General features: G+C 38.4%; 1 long non-coding RNA gene across 1 annotated transcript; it reads right to left on the bottom strand.

Annotated features, from left to right (window-relative positions):
• Window positions 1-10,177: 10,177 nt before the first annotated feature.
• Window positions 10,178-18,278, bottom strand: LOC134667839 (uncharacterized). The gene is made up of 3 exons (XR_010098699.1): window positions 17,802-18,278; window positions 15,282-15,470; window positions 10,178-12,443 (listed from the first exon to the last, which is right to left on the bottom strand). It is a non-coding gene; the product is annotated as an uncharacterized LOC134667839 (long non-coding RNA).
• Window positions 18,279-18,355: the final 77 nt, after the last annotated feature.

Below are 18,355 nucleotides of genomic sequence, written 5' to 3'. Positions count from 1 at the left end.
GAAGGTAAGTTTCCATTAGTGTACTGTGTAAAATAACTATTTACCATTGATAATAATTTTATAAACGCTTTGCGTATTTTTAAGGGCACCGCGCTAACCGCTAGCCCGCGACCGTCGATCGCTGCCTCCTGCCACGGCGCACAGCGCGGCGCGCGCAAACGCCGCGCGTTTGAAATGTAACTTAATATAAGCTCGGAATGCATACTTACGTATCAGTATTTAGTGTCGCCGTGATTTTATATTTCTAATCTTTTGTGTGAGAAGTAAGATCTTTATTATGACCGTGTAATATTAACTCTACAAACTTTAATTCAATATTGGCTATACTGCTTAACGAGAAATCAATATCTAGACAAGCACATTGTCTACATTTCTAACTTTTTACATGTATACTAAGTTGATAGATAATATCGTAATTTTGCAATATCAGCTACTCTAATTCTGTATTTTCATAATAATTCCTGTTTTTACGTTCACCAGAAAGCAGCTGTTCCAGATTTCTAAAAACCGAATAGTGTGAATAAATTAAAGTGTTATTGAATATGTTAATGTTTTTTGTAACTTTAATTTTATATTTACATAGTTATTTAGCAAAAATTGAAAATTTAAATATGGCCGAACGCTCCACCTAAAATTTTCTAACTTTTTACATGAATGTTATTTAACATGCTTACAATAACATATCAAAAAAGAAAAAACTTTAATGTTATCAAAACCCATTTTTGTTCCACCGCTGGTCTATTAGTCAAGAAACAAAACAAACCGTAATATCTTCGCAGGTGGTTATACTACGAATTATTTGTGATTTTTTGGCATACTACATATTATTATATCCGTCACGGGTGCGGCTTTTTTTAAAATCATTAATTGTTTCTATGGGAAAAGCACAAAAACCAAAGTCAACATAATATATATTAAGATTTTTTTTGACTGAAATGGGTCTTGCCCAGTATGTTTATGCTAAGTTGTAAGTTTCAGACGATTTGAGTCGAAAATACTAGTTATGATATTTTTTCAAATAAAATGTATTTAGCCGGTACAAAAAATCAAAATATCTCACAACAGTTGACTTTGGTTTTCGTGCTTTTTCCATAGAAACAATTAATGTTTTTTTTTAAAAAGCTGCACCCGTGACGGATATATGTAATATGCCAAAAAATCACAAATAATTCGTAGTATAACCATCTGCGAGAATATTACGGTTTGTTTTGCGGTTCTTGAGTAGGTACTTAATAATGATTTCTTGTTTCTGCACCATACATTTTTTTGAAAAAAATTCGTAACTCGACAATTTTCATTCCAAAGCGTGTAAAATTCATAGAGTCGGACCAAAAAAAGTCTGCAGCGGATTTGATAGCCCACGCAGTGCAAGTGTCATTTAAACGTCATAATTTCATAGAAGTTTGACGTTTAAAATAACACTTTCACTGCGTGGGCTATCAAATCCGCTGCAGACTTGTATAGTACGATAGCTGCCTTTTAGGACAGTAAAAAAAAAAAGTGGTCGGCCAAATCCTGTGTTGGCAGGTTAATGTGTCCGACCAATTTTGTGGTACCACGTAAGAGCTACAATTTACCTCATCGAAAAATAGAATGAAACAAACGGATTATAATAGCTTAATAAGCCTGTTGACTTATGGCTTAGTCGGCCTCACCTTAGCCGGGCAGTTTTTGCAGTCCGACCACATTTATAAAGAATAATAATTTCTTTATTGAAAATATGGTTTCTTCGCAGCTTGAACTTAACTTAATAATGCTAACTGAAAAAAGTCATAAGTAAATGAGTCCATGGAGGTCTTAGAGGGCTTTAAAAAAAAAGAAAACATTCAGTTCAAATTTTATTCATAAATCTATCTACTTAATATCTAAATAACGTTTTCTAACTACCGACGTGGTTTCAGAGTAACACTTAGGTTGAGATGATGTCTCACAGATGTCAAAAATAAAAAGGTTTTCATCGATTTTTGACAAGTTTTGAATCGTATATCCTACTTTTCCACTACAGATAGAATGAGGAGGCATAACTGACATTTTATCACGCCAGCTGGCGCCTCCATAGTGGAGTTGCTGTCACTGTCAAATCACATACATTGTTTCCAATAAATTGTAAACATTCTCCTTTTTTAACCGACTTCCAAATCCCAAAGGAAGAGGTTATCAATGCGGTTGTATGTTTTTTTTTCTCCACAATACTGCAATAGTGTGCGACAAATTGTGGAAATATACCTATAGGATCTCCCTTTTTTCCCAAGGACCCGATATGCATAAATCGGTGAGAAAAAGCTTTGAGTACCAAAAACTAAGGCAAATGACAAAGACCGTTTGTGTAGGCTGCAATTTAAGGAAGATAAATATTTCGGAAAGAGTAAATACACAGGTAAGCTAAGTTTTAACGAAGTAGTACATAATTTAGGGCATAATGGCTTGGCTACACATGCTGTATTCCATACGCATCATGACTTTGTGTACCTATCTGATGGGCGGGCGTATATGAAACGCCTTCTTGTACATGCAGGTGATCTAGGTATACACCAAAGCTTAGTTTTCAATCGAACACTTGTAATATAACAGGAAAAACTGCACGTGAGCCTTCCAAAATTTTAATAAATGGTAAAATACACAAGATAACCTCACATATATTAAGTGATTATCTTTGTATCAAATCAGCCTTTTTTCCATCAACTGTAGCATTTCTCCTTCGAAGCTCGGTTAGTAGAAAAAAAATTCCCACCTTTTACCAGTGGTAACTACTGGGAATAAAAATTCCCAGTAGGTACCACCAAACCGAGTTGGTGGTAACTACTAGGATTTTTTTTTCTCAGTAGTTACCAGTGGTAAAAGGTGGGAACTAGTGGAAATAACCCTTTTATTGTTAATAATTACTGTTAATCATAATCATCTTGTTATTTCTTCGACTCGCAAAGGCGTTATGTGCCCTTCAAACCATTTTTAACCGACTTCCATTTCATAGAAGGAGGAGGTTCTGTATTCGGTTGTGGCTATTTTTTTTTTTTTTTCTATGTACGTTCACCGATTACTCCGACATCCGTAGTCCGATTTGAGTAATTCTTTTTTTGATCGAAAGGAGCTACCTCCGAGTTGGTCCCATTTTAATTTGGTTTTGTTCTGATGATGGGATCCATGAGGAATTGAGGGAACTCCTCAATTTTAAAAGGCACATGCATGGTGATTTGAGTGTTTTCTTAAGCAACTCGAGCATTTTCTCCCGAAAACCACCACTTTGATGAAGTAGACCTGATGATGATGATTGTTTTGATGATAATGATGATGATTTTTTAAATGTAGTACGTTCACCGATTACTCCGACATCCGTAGTCCGATTTGAGTAATTCTTTTTTTGTTTGAAAGGAACTACCTCCGAGTTGGTCCCATTTTAATTTGGTTCTGTTCTGATGATGGGATCCATGAGGAATTGAGGGAACTCCTCAATTTTTAAAGGCACATGCATGGTGATTTGGGTGTTTTCTTAAGCAACTCGAGCATTTTCTCCCGAAAACCACCACTTTGATGAAGTAGACCTGATGATGATGATTGTTTTGATGATAATGATGATGATTTTTTAAATGTAGTATGTTCAGCGATTACTCCGGCACCTGTGATCCGAATTGAGTAATTCTTTTTTTGTTTGGAAGGAGTTGCCTCCTAGGTGTTTTCGTATTATTTTTGGTTCTGGTCTGATGATGGAATCCATGAGGAACTGAGGGAACTCCTCAGTTTTTAAAGGCACGTGTAAAGTGATTTCGGTGTTTTCTAAAGTAACTCAAGCATTTGCTTCCGAACACCGCCAATTTGATGTAGTGCAAGTGTAGCCTTACCACGAGTTTGACATTGACATATTCGCTAAGTTAGCGACGCTAACGTCTTCGTAACTAACTTTTTATGCATCTCGCTCGCACTAATATGCCAATACGAGCGAGATGCAAAGAAAGTAAGTTACACACACGCTAGCGAATAAATCAATGTCAAACTCTTGGAAAGCTGGTAAGGCTACTGATCGGGGGTTAGGGTTAGGAGTTAAGGGGTCGGGGATAAAGGGGTCGGGTAATGGTGGTTGTAGGGCTGCTGGTTCAGGGCCGAGGGGTACATGGATCAGGAGTTGATACGCTGTGAGGTAGAGTGATCGGGGGGGTTGAGAGATTGGGTCAGTGGCGGGGCGGAGGATGGATTTAGTGTAGTGACAGGAATTGTAATTTCCCAGACGGACTCGAGAAAATTCCTGATTACATATTTATTAAAGTAGATACACGAATTTAGTGTTAATCATGATGTTGTTTTTCATTCATGCGTCGCGCTCTTAACAATGCGTTAAAACTAAAAATGGAAAAATAAAAACTTTTTACAAAAAAAAGAAAACCGACTTCAAAAAGGATGAAATAAAATATTATCCATTTTAAGTCTATGCGTTACCAACTGATATGTTTGAAGTCGGTGCCAAGCCAAGTAGTAACAATACCCGTCAAATATAATCAGCCTTATGACTATAAATCCCATTAGAACTGTATTAATAACTATTATAAATGTGTAAGTAATTCTGTCTGCCTCTTTGTCACCTTTTCATGGCTATACAACTGAACCGCTTCAGGTGACATTTGGCAAGAAAGTAAATTCCTTGAATTGTTTTATATTATGAAGCGTAGTTCTCTGAATAAGGGACGGGAAATAACTTCAGTCCCAATCTCACGCTTGCGTGCCGACTAACATGGTACGGACTGTGCTAAGAAGGTTTGATCGTGTGTTCTGAGGTGTGTTCTTAGATACATTCGACGTCAAAGATATGGTTACACTTTTGCACCTTACTCCTTTGTAATAAGACGAAAAGTGTAAACATATTTTTAACGTCAACTGTACCTACAGAAAGTACGTTAATTGTCGTCGTTTAAGGCAAACCAACGTACATCCTTATCGATTCGCACCAAAATCATGGTATGCTTCCAAAGTTGGCTTGGCACCGACTTCAAACATATCAGTTGGTAACGCATAGACTTAAAATGGATAATATTTTATTTCATCCTTTTTGAAGTCGGTTTTCTTTTTTTTGTAAAAAGTTTTATCTTATACATTTCATCTCTTAATGTCCAGTCACAATGTGTGGCATCAAATTTGATGCAAGTGGATTCTGCCGCACACCGCCACATTGAATTTGTGAAAGCCATCCGTAACAAGCCATACGTCAACAGGTTTATTTTAGCTATTATAATCCGTTTGTTTCATTCTATTTTTCGATGAGGTAAATTGTAGCTCTCACGTGGTACCACAAAATTGGTCGGACACAGGAACCTGCCAACACAGGATTTGGCCGACCACTTTTTTTTTTACTGTCCTCAAAGGCAGCTATAGTACCATACAAGTTTCATACGATTTTTCGATAAAAAAAATTTGATGATTTTTTTATAATTTTGGTCGGACTGCAAAAACTGCCAGGTTAAGGTGAGGCCGACCAAGACATACGTTAACAGGCTTATTTTAGCTATTATAATCCGTTTGTTTCATTCTATTTTTCGATGAGGTAAATTGTAGCTCTCACGTGGTACCACAAAATTGGTCGGACACAGGAACCTGCCAACACAGGATTTGGCCGACCACTTTTTTTTTACTGTCCTTTTGAGGCAGCTATCGTACCATACAAGTTTCATACGATTTTTCGATAAAAATTTTTGATGATTTTTTAATAAATTTGGTCGGACTGCAAAAACTGCCAGGTTAAGGTGAGGCCGACCAAGACATACGTTAACAGGCTTATTTTAGCTATTATAATCCGTTTGTTTCATTCTATTTTTCGATGAGGTAAATTGTAGGTCTCACGTGGTACCACAAAATTGGTCGGACACAGGAACCTGCCAACACAGGATTTGGCCGACCACTTTTTTTTTACTGTCCTCAAAGGCAGCTATCGTACCATACAAGTTTCATACGATTTTTCGATAAAAAATTTTTGATGATTTTTTAATAAATTTGGTCGGACTGCAAAAACTGCCAGGTTAAGGTGAGGCCGACCAAGACATACGTCAACAGGCTTATTTTAGCTATTATAATCCGTTTGTTTCATTCTATTTTTCGATGAGGTAAATTGTAGCTCTCACGTGACCCAATAAATCTGGTCGGACTGCAAAAACTGCCAGGCTAAGGTGAGGCCGACCACTTTTTTTTACTGTCCTCAAGGTCAGGTATCCTACCATACAAGTTTCATTCTATTTTTCGATGAGGTTTTTTTTGATGAATTTTTGTCCAACGTTTTTGCCATTTGTACAAAATCTGCCAGGTTAAGCCTAGGCCGACCAAGTGCGTTGGAAGCTACTAAATGTCAGGTACCTCTACAGGGTAGGTATATTCTATTTTTTGATGAGGTTTGTTTCATGCAGCCGGCCACCGGACTATTATTAAACGTCAAAACTTCTATGAAATTATGACGTATAAATAACATTTGCACTAGTTGCACTGCACTGCTTATAATGCTATCAAAATCATTGCAGAATTTTCTTGGTCTAACTCTATTCATTCACCAGTCAAGCTAACATGTAGATACAGGGTCAACCAAAACAGCCAAAAACGCGAGCGCAGCGAGCCCCAAATTTTTTGTTGACAATATCGCAAGGCTGGGTATCGATCTTCACCTGGGCCTAAAAGTCTGAAGTGCCCCCGTGAGGGGAACTTTCATGTGGAGTCAAAGCCGTGCTTCAGGCTTCAGGATAAGTAGTTGAGCACAGACTCCAACCTTCGGTCGGACACTAGTTTTGTGTGAGGAGAGAGATTAAACAACGATGCTGGCGGAACCGACGCTTCTATGACGTTACAAATACAAACCCGTAACGGTTCTTGCGGCCCTCAATTTACCGGATTTTTCTTTGATTTACCGGTATTATTGATTGACATTTCGGGCTTTTACCGATCAGCATCGGTAAAACTTGGGGTTTTCCGGTAAATCCTAGGTTTTACCGTACTTCGGGCTTATGTACAATTAAACGACGCATTAACACGGCAGGTGCACTTCGCCCCCCTCATCTTGGCAATGGCCGCGTAAAGCATCATCATCAGGCCTTTTATATATTTACAGATGATTAAAATAATTAAGCAGCATCTGTGATCTAGCGACAGGACCGCTCGTGGCTATATTATATATGACACAATTTTTGAACGGCATAATCGTCCACATTTCTGTCAAGTAATACGAGGGTCCGCACCAGGGATGTTGCGAATATTCGCATCCGCATCCGCGGAACATCCGCATTATTTTCAACATCCGCATTCGCATAAAATCGATGCGGAGCATCCGCATGATGCGGATGTCGACCAAGTAGGTACCTAACAGGAACGTATTAGAGACGGCACCGCTGGCGTAAGTGTAAAGGCTCCAGTACACAGTGGTCAAGGATGGTCCATGCCAAGCCATGCTTTGCAATGCGCAACAGTAGGCCTATATCACGTAGGTGTTCACACAATGGTGCATCAAAAAAAAAAAAAAAAAATTGCAGGCTCTGATTCATATAAATCTATAATAAACTGATAAGTCTCTTCATTGCTCCACAATGATGACATTTTGTGCTATTAACATTGAATCAAGCGGTCAAAAATTCAAGAAACTAAACAAACAATGGCGACTGTGTGAACACCACAGGCCACGGTACGCCACGATTCCTTTGAAGTGTGCCAAAAAACCGACAACTCCCCGATTGCTCACCACGGCTGATACAACTGACGGCAGTCGTCCGCCATTGCATACCATAGCATAGCCCCCTGTACACAATGGCCAGGGTGTGGCATGGCCCATCCTTCACTGTGTACTGGGGCCTTTAGGTAATTTCGTCATTATATATAACGAAATCGTCTAGATCCCGAAAAACCGGCCAAGTTATTGTTTATTAAATAAAACACACCTATGTGACGTCCCACAGGTAAAGCCGCCATAAGGTACCTTTTGCCGTGGAACGTCACCTATATTCTTGTTCAAATACTAAACGGTTCGTTTTTTTTAAATAAAAAATACTAAATATGTAACATTTGACGTTTTTTGAGTACCAAATCTTGACATCCGCATCCGCATCCGCGGATGTGAGGCTTTAAATATCCGCATCCGCGGATGTCATAAAAAATCTGCATCCGCAACATACCTGGTTCGCATTAAGGCGACCCTCATCGCACATATATGTCTTATTGCTCGTTTTCGGGCCAAGTCTTGAAACCAGGACCTAACATTGGTTACGCGACCTCTTAAAAGGTGTTCTTCCACTCAACGCGGTGTGTTGCTAGGTCTTTCCATGAGTTGCAGTGCTTTATTGTTAAACGCAATCATATTACGCTTTACGCAGTCTTTAAAGCGGAGTAATGACGTCTTACGTTGCACTTGCCTAATAGCACTGTCCATTCGTTAAACATGCCCTAGCCGCCGCAAACGTCTCTGTTTGAGTAGCGCGGTCTCAGATTATAAGCGCGGTGATACTAGGAAGCTTAGCAAACTCCAGCGCACTTTCGTTGGTAACCAGTAACCCTGTCTTTCCATGTTATGTTTACTATACCATACCTACCTACTCCGAAGGCAGCGCACGTGGAAGGTGTTAATTAAGTCTTCGTTCCTGATTAGCTTACGACGTCCAGGTTTCGGCCCCCTACAAGAGTATTCTCTAAAGACACAAGTTTGGTAGACAGTTATTATGGTCTTTGTCGTAAGGTGTTTGTTATTCCATACGAGTACTCTTGCATATAGCCCTTCGGTTTGCATTATAAGAATTCAGCTGTGACCCAGTTACACCTATACAAACTCTTTAGATAGAAATAGGTTTTTTTACCTTTTATTTTAGCATAGGTTTTTTTAACGTAGTATATAGTTCCCTACGGTAAGTACCCTAAAAAGGGCAGCAAAATTAAGCCTACCAAAAATAAACGAAGTATTAAACACATTGGCTGCCCACCATCCTTCACCTAAAGTGTATCTCCCACGCCCCTTACAAATTTAGTGATCCCAGCATCTGACTATACATTTATTACTGAGGTCAATAAAGAGGTAACGAGCTTTCGATTCTACTGGTGATGCTCATGGGCACACAGAGAAGATTACGTGATCCCAACGGTGAAGTTCAATGTTCATGGCAGCCAACGTGTTAAAAGATTAGCCTGCCAGGCTTTCCAGTTATATTAGGCTATATTGGTGTGCATATAAGTGAAACAACGACATATGTGCAACGTCTTGTAATATATTGATAATGATAGTAAATATATTTATGGAAGCATAGATTAAGTACATTTAATGTAGGCAATGACTAATGACATTCATTTATACAAATTAATAATAAAAATATCATTTAAAGTATATACTTAGTAAATAGCACTTTTCGTGCGTATGTCAAAAGCTTAAAGGGCCATGTACTGTAAAACGTTGTACGATACACGTGCGAATAGGTAATTTGCAAATCGTGTGGATTTATTTTCGTGTTAATTTATCGCCACTCGTTCGAATTTCCTCTTTTCCGCACTTGTATCGTAAATAACTATTCGCCGCCTCTTTCAATAGCACTTGAAAGAGGGTTCTATGAGGTTCATGTTGTTCTAACTAAACAGTGATAGTGATACGTTTCAGCATTAGAACATTATATTTTTCACCACACCTACTCGGAAAGGCTTTCTTAGCACTTCAAAAACTGATAGCAAAGTTGCATTTTATTCACATGTGAGGCAAAGTAATCAAATGCAAATTTTGAGTTGTTTTCTTATGTTTGCTGGTAGAACTGACTTTTATGATGATTTTGGATGATAAATATTTAATAGGTAACATTAATTTGGATTTGATTTTGTTTGATATTTTACATTTAATATTTGCTTCGGGTCGGTGTGGTGAAACATTTTGTGTTTCACTCGGGAGCAAATTTTGTTTAACCCTCGCGCTTTGAAACCCTCGCAACGCTCAAGATTCCATTTTTTTAACCACTCGCTACGCTATCGGTTCAATTTTGGAATCTTTCGCTTGCTCGGGTATCAATATTAGCACGAGCGATTGAACAACAACTTTGCCCCCGAGGGAAACAGATAACTGTTACTGCGGGGCGCGGGCGGGGGCGGGGGCGGGCGCGGCGGGCGGGGGCCTGACACTGGCTGTCGACATGAATCGCGAATATATAACATGTTATATGTTTACCATACCATAATATTAGAATGCTGCAAGTGTAAATATGCTTAACAAATTATTTAAAAATATTAATCAATAATTATCATGATAGTATTAAGGTTCAAATCTATGTAACGGCTCATACGAGTTAACATGTTTTGGTAATGTATTTAGGACGATCGACCACCTCGATGTAGACGAGTTGAATCTTAATACTATCACGATACGGGATACGGATTTAAAGGACATTGTTGCTTTAGCACGTGGCTAGGTATAATAGAGGTAGGTACGGGAGCTAAACCGCCCGTAGGTATAAAAGAAATAATGGTTTTTGTTAAAAGCTTAGGGTCTTAGGCGTAAAAATAAGGCATAGGTATATACTATAATAGTAGATGCAAATAATCCAATTAGCTCCAGGATGGTAGTGTAATATGTGGTTCGTATACTTCGTATGCGTGCATGTGCCTCCATCAATTGGTTGAACAAGACAGATTCGAACTGTCGACCTCCGTCTGTGGTGATGTGAAGAGCATCAAGCATGCCAAACCGAGAAATCTACCAAAACCAAACCAATCTACTAAAAGTTTGCAAAGCTCACCGTTTCTACTACTGTTTTAACATTGTTCTATTGATAAATTACTTGGCTATCGGCTACCATAGTATTTGCGGATTCCTGAATTCGACGCCACTTTTATTCTACACGTCGTGAAAAATATTGCGGCGTCGATTTTGGCGTCCTTTGTGTGACGTAACACAAAAAAAACACATACATTTTCTTCATTTTGTGTTACATTCTTTCATATTTTTGTGAATATTCCATTGTGTTACCTACACTTTTTTGCAATTCACTCGTTTACGGGTTTTACTAGTGCTGCACTCTGGCAACAGAACATTGTATTCTCTATCGCCATAATTTGTGACGTTTTCAACCAAAAGGTTAACATTGTCGGTTGTCGACGAGGCTGATTTCAAATTGAAGCTTTATGGAAATAGCGCCTTATTGACAACAGATAATAAGAACCCATTTGGTTGAAAATGATACATTTGTCCCTATTAACATAATTTAGCCATAATTTCATGAAAGCATTTTTCAGCTTTAGATGTGCATATGCAGTCATGCACATCTAAAGCTGTAAAATACAGACTTATAATTCGAAATGTAATAAGTGACTTAGGAACATATTCCGATTGATCAAACTTTAATTATTCTATGTGCGGCAATTAGCACTGTACGTAAATACATACCTATTTCGAAAATTTAACCGGCCATATGTAAGTACTTACTGCAACTACAAAACGTTGTGCGAATAGTTAAGGTGGTTCGCTTTCCATACAAAAAACAATTGCGTTATATTAAGTAATTACACACTATTAGGTACTTATGTAATTGTTTTTTTTGTATGGAAAGCGAACCACCTTAATTGCCAACGAGAGGCGATAAATTGAAACACGATCTATAGGTCAGGAAATGAATGCTCAAAAAACGTTGTAGAGGGAAATGCTAGGAACACAGTTTTTGACTCCGTAACTTTGTTTGGACTATAACTAGTCTACCCCCCAGCACCGGGGCTACAGCCGGGGACTTTTGATATGTTCACCTCCTAACTAGTCCAAACAAAGTTACGTAGTCAAAAATTGTGTTCCTAGCATTTCCCTCTATAACTTCTTATTGCTTGGCCTACTAAGGGAGTTCTACTTTTCGAACATGTATGTTTGGGACTGCTTCTAACTCGACCTAGCAGAGATACTATTTTCTTGCGCATGATTGCCAGAAAACTTCTAGCTTCGCAAAACATGCCAGATGCACTACATCTACGAGGTAAGCCCAACAGCATTCTGAATGCATTGTTATACTGCACTTTTAATGCATCGTAGGCTCGCTTCGTATAGTTAACCCACAGGCCACTCGAGTAAAAGGAATGGCAATATGCTCTAAAGAGCGTTGTACCTTGACATTACTGATATTATTAACATAAAAGGTTTACATTTGCTCCATGTGAAGCTGTTGGAGGAAAGAAAATAATAAAACTCATGAACTTTCCTTTTCAATATTTTACTGACAGGTGAATAGGTTCTAAAAATGTAGTGCAATTTCCTTTACCTTCGTATTTTCACGGATACGTCCGAACGTCTCATATATGCTACTTGTATTTCAGTCAATACAAACAGTACTGAGGCGAGGTTGACTAAAGTAGCTTTTATACCTAACTATTCGTATCTTCCCCTGCAATTGGCGACTCACACGAAGACGTCAGTCGCCCGAGGCGCGCGACGCACGTCCGGCGCCGGCGACTCAGCAGAGACTCATTCTGGCTGCTTGTATCAGCTCCTGAAATTTGAGAATAATTATATTTAGAATATTTGTTTAAAATGATTTTATCAGTGCAACATGAACTTTAATTCACTTTCATAACTTTCCTGGCTTATTTTATATAGGCCCCACATACATAGATGTCGCTAGAAATAGGTACGTAACTTTTCTGAAAACCTAAATGTTAAATGTTTTAAAATTATGGCTGCTTATATGACCTTGTATTATCGTAGTTTATATAAACTGATATGTCGTTTTTACAAACACTCCCTCAGTGGACTTGTTGTACAAAGTAGCAACAAAGGTCTTTTAAATTCTGAAAGTGTCATTACGGGATTGTCCATATGAGTATGACACCAACGAAACGGCCAAGCCGTACTGTTTGACCAAGATGTTGGCTTTATACTGTTAGAGCTTATAAAGTTAGGAATGACAGAGTAAAAGTCTTGGTACCTACTACGGGATCTGATAACTTTTTTAGTGTAAAAGCTTTATGCAACTAGTCTTGGCAACACTTTACATTAAATGTTTTCGTGGGTTGTTCTAACCTCAAAAGTAGTAAGGTTGTCTGGAAGAGATCGCTTTTTAGCGATAAGACCGCCTGTTGTTTAATCTCTTCTTCCTGTATTATTTGTATTGTTTTCTGTAATGAGGTGTGCAATAAAGAGTATTTGAATTGTATTGTAGTACCTATACTGTAATTGAGGTAATCTGAAAAAAAAACCGGCCAAGTGCGAGTCGGGCTCGCGTTCCAAGGGTTCCGTATATTACACAATTTTTAACAATCAGTGCCGGATTAAGATATTTTGATGCTTTAAGCATTTCTAGACCATGGTGCCCCCTCTCCCTAGGGTCATCAAGATTACATTGATTTTTTTTGGTAAATTGAGAGAAGTTCAATGCCGCATTACAGCTGAGAATGGAAATCAGTCACATCATTTTATCACGAAAATTGACAGTGCCGTTGCAGTAATGTTGCAACAGATTACCTAATACTGCTGCAGTCGCCACCCGAATGTCACACCTTTATCATATCTAAGAAAGTGATTGAAACGCGAGCGAAGCGAGCGCGAAAATTTTTCGATATAAAAACGCAATATGATAGACAGTTGTACATTTTTACTTTTAGTATGGAAATCAGTCACATCATTTTATCACGGAAGTTTTAATCATTTTTTGTCATTTTATTTGCGATAAAAAAGGTTATATACAAGTTGTTTCTGTAAAATTATACATTTTTAAGTCCCATCTTTCTTAACTGACTATGCAGCATGCAAATTTTAGTGTAATATATACCTAACTTAACCTACTTAAACTAGTTTAATACAAATTAATTATCAACAACAATAGAAATAAAAATACACTGTCAATTATGAAATAATAATATATCATGTATCTATCTCAAACAAAACCACTTCAATTAACATAATTTAAAAACTAGATTGTTGATTTACAAGGTATTCATTAATAGAATAAAATGTCGAAGACAGCAGCCATTGAAAAAGTGCTCTTTTAAATTTACTATTGGGCAATTCTCTTATGTTGTTGGGTAACTTATTAAATATATTGACACACATAGCATAACAATTTTTCTTAAAAGTGGCAGTTCTTTGCATTTTATTTATGACCAGCCTGTTAGTGTTCCTAGTATTTCTTAGGAATACTTCGTTGGCTGTTTTAAACAGGTCTATATTTAACTTAACTAAGTTGACAGTACTTTGCAACAGAGTAATGTTGCTGCAGTCGTCACCCGAATGTCACCTTTGTCATACCTTAGAAAGTTATTGAAAAGGCGAGCGAAGCGAGCGCGAAAATGTTTCGATATAAAAAACGCAATTTTACTTTTAGGCCGAACCAGGCCCGAATCCTGGCATTTTGGTGCTCCCCCCTGAACGTGGTGCCCTAAGCACGTGCTTGTTTTGCTTATTGGTTAATCCGGCACTGTTAACAATGTATTGTTTATGTGAAACGTGAGTGAAATCTAACACTTTAAACTCTCGCGTTTTGTACATATATTTAATTACACAAACGGGTCTACCGCGTTTGGACGCGCGTTTGGTTGGCGTTTGTGGGTTTGTTGGGACGTCAGTCTTTCCGTGACCACAGCTAGTGCAACTCAGCTGAAACGTCGGAATTAAAGGTAAAAACAATGAAATTATATCGCGGTAGACCCGTTTGTGTAATTAAATATGTGATTGAAATCTCTTTAAAAAATCCGTAGGGGTCGGATCTAAAACTGTAATTAAGTCCGACTCACGCTTGACTGTACATTTATAATAGGTTTTCCTGTCATCTATAGGTATAGACCTATTTTATGTATTTTTTTCAAAATTTTAGACTTAGTAGTTTCGGAGATAAAGGGGGGGGGGGGGAATGGTCATTATTTGCCTATTTTCTTGAATAACTTCTAAACTGTTTATTCGAAAATTATAAAAAAAAATATATTTGAGATCCTTACAATAAGCTCTTTAATTTGATATGTAACATGATATAATTTGAATTTTTTTTTTTTAAACTATTCATTTACCCCCCAAAAGTGGCCCCCATGTTTAAAATTAATTTGTTTACGTTACATGTCCATATTTGGGTCACAAACTTACATATGTGTACCAAATTTCAACTTGATTGGTCCAGTAGTTCCGGAGAAAATCGGCTGTGACAGACGGACAGACAGACAGACAGACAGACTGACAGACAGACGCACGAGTGATCCTATAAGGGTTCCGTTTTTTCCTTTTGAGGTACGGAACCCTAAAAAGGACTATAATTATTAAAATCATTTAAATTAATTAAGGTAAATGCTAAAATAAGCTCTTTCAATCCTTCAACTCTTGCACTTGTGCATTCTCTACTTACAGAAGTTTTGTACAGCAGAATAAGCGAATCCATGTAGATGTAGTGTAGGGACGCTCGGCAGGAAGCAGGTGGGCTGTCGATCACGTGTTGCGTTCATTCAGCCCAATTCCCTAGAGTTGGAGCTGCAGCTAGGTTACTGTCCCGGCGGCATTAAGTGCCACACCATTCTCCTCGAATCTTCTTGTTTTCCTGCAGAACAGAAGAACATCTTTAAGTTCGTTTTCTTTCAGTGTGTCTTTACCGAATGTATTATATCGCGGTGCCGCATACATGAATTACATGATAAGTTCGCCTTTGTACTAATGATGTGTGTTCTTTCATGTTTTATGTTTCTTTTTGTACAAGGACTATACCAAACAAATTTAAGAATATCCACAGATGGCTCAAAAACAAATGAAGGGACCGGATGTGGTGTCTTCTCGGAGGACCTGAACATATACATCTCAAAACCCCTGGGTTACACTGGGAACACAATACGGGATTCCAAGCTGAATGTGTAGGAATAATGGAAGCTTGCAAAGCGATAAAAAGACGAGAAGTAAAACAAGAAAATATACTAATACTGTCAGACAGTAAATCAGTACTGCAAGCACTAGGTAGCTACAAACTTACATCGGAACTCATACTTGAATGACATCGAGGCCTCACTGAAGTGAGCAAAGAAGGCACCAAAGTAACAGTATAATGGATAAAGGGGCATAGTGGATCAAGAGGAAACGATGCAGCGGATGAACTGGCCAGGAAAGGTTCAGAAACCAGCTTCACAATAAGTTGTTGTTGTCCTAAGGCACCCCAGAGGTGCAAAGGGCCTTCACAAGCTCGCGCCACGCCTTCCTATCTTCAGCGACCACTCTGGCCTCGCTCCAGCTCAACCCGACCGCTCGTCGTTCATTTGTGACGGACTGCTGCCAAGAGTGTCACAATAAGTACTGGACTAAAATGAACACCTGTAGGCAGACCAAAGAACAAAACTACAAGCTTACACCAAAATATTACTAAAAACACCCAGACACGTTTTACGATTACAGTGAGTTTTTTAATATTCCACTAGTAATTTAATAATTAATACAGGCGTGACATTTGTATAGTACCGATATAAATTACATTCTCATTGTTAATAATAATTTCGATATATTGCAAATTTTAACGATTAATTTTATTTATATAATTTGGATTATGTTTACAGGTATATGCACATAGAATACTAGACCAATACTAGTACTTATATGGAAAAAAAGACATGTAACAAATTGTTATCAATAAATTTTTCATTTCATTTCATTTCATTCATTTCATTTCATTTCACACCAACTACGCAAAATAGTAGGATTAATCACAGGTCATAACAGACTAATCCAGCGGTCGGCAACCTTTTAGCAGCCAAGGACCAAATAGTAGTTACCGAAGTTGATGCGGGCCGCACTTTGTTAATATTTATGACTTTATCAGACATTGTTGTTTGTCAATATTACATACAAAATAGCCTAGGAGGCACGCGGGGTGCAAGTGAGAGGTTCGCGGGCCGCTTGTTGCCGACCGCTGCACTAATCAAACACCTACATAATATGGGTAAAACAGACAGCCCCATGTGCAGAGTGTGCATGGAAGAAGAAGAAACAGTAAAGCATATTCTCCTACACTGTAGGTAGAAGGTAGAAGTATACAGGAACCAATACCTAGGGACTCCGTGCACATTGAAGGAGGCAGTTAGCGACCTGAAGACACTGCTAGGTGTCATGGAGGAGCTGGGGCCACCCCATAAACACAATTTTTTTGCTCTTAAGTAGTAGTTTTTGATGGTGTTTGACCCATTGATCAGTGACCCAGTCTCAGTTTTTCTGATAAACAGCTGTCTTAATGGACTCACCAATATGTTTTGCAGAAACCTCCACCTTGTAGCATACACCTTGTTTTCTCAGTCAATCTCAATATAAATAAATATATTGGGACATTTTTACACAAATTGACCAAGTCCCACGGTAAGCTCAAGAAGGCTTGTGTTGTGGGCACCCAGACAACAATATAATTATTCAATATACAAATATCTGTCTCATCAAACAAATAAATTCCCTAACCAGGATTTGAACCCAGAACCATCAGCTTCACCGGCAGGGTCACTAGGCTAGGCACCCACTAGGCCAGACTGGTTGTCAAATATAACCAAGATATTCTTTTGAACAAACTGCCATGTCACTGCTGGTTTCAATCTGTGCCCTTCATAATCTACATACTTACTGCTGTCTGTCTCTCATGCAGTCTAAAAAAATTAAGTGTGGGGTACAAACTTTGTGTCGGTCGAAAGTCGAAACCCTCTTGCCTTATCTCCTGATCCACCTTTCAATACTGGTCATCACTCAAGTAATTTTCCAAATTTCTGGGAATACTTCTAGCTCGAGACAGAGGTTAAATATGTGCCATAGCGGCTCCGCCAGCACCATGCTGTACAGTCCATACGCACGAGGGAATACCATGCGGACACGAAGATTTTTTTAGCTTAAGTTGTTGAATTGCGGCACTTACCTCCAACTTCGGCTTCTCCATTAATTAATATTTTTTCAGTACCTCGTACCTCTACTGAGTCTACTGTTTCTTTTATTAGAATTCATTTTATTGTATTTGTAAACCAACAAGTGTCAATACAATACTGTCAATGTCACTGAAAGATGGCACTAGAAAAAACCGATTATTTTTAAATTGTCAAGAGCTAATGTCAGAACGTCCCTACTAATTTTGACAGCTCCCTTAAAAAAAAGAATCTCTCTGGTTTTTGGCTTCCTATTATTGGGTCGTACATTATTGGGTCGGGCTTTCTCGACCTGTACCAATAATGCGCAGCCCAATAATTGAAAGCCAAGGGACTCAAATTATTGGACGCGAATTATGGGGTCGTACATTATTGCCCTGTGAAAAGAGTGGCTTCGTATTATCGCCCCGGACCAATATTGCGCGGCCCGAGAATGCTCAACCCAGGAATGTACAGCCCAATAATACGCGTCCACCATGGACGCCTATTATTGGGCTGTACATTCTTGGGTTGAGCATTATTTGGTCGTACATTAGTGGCTCCCTGATCT

The sequence above is a fragment of the Cydia fagiglandana genome, chromosome 10 (genome assembly GCF_963556715.1).
Source record: "Cydia fagiglandana chromosome 10, ilCydFagi1.1, whole genome shotgun sequence".
NCBI classification, from domain to species: Eukaryota; Metazoa; Arthropoda; class Insecta; order Lepidoptera; family Tortricidae; genus Cydia; species Cydia fagiglandana.
The sequence above is the reverse complement of the archived record's forward strand: the minus strand, read 5'-3'. Positions and strand labels throughout refer to the sequence as shown.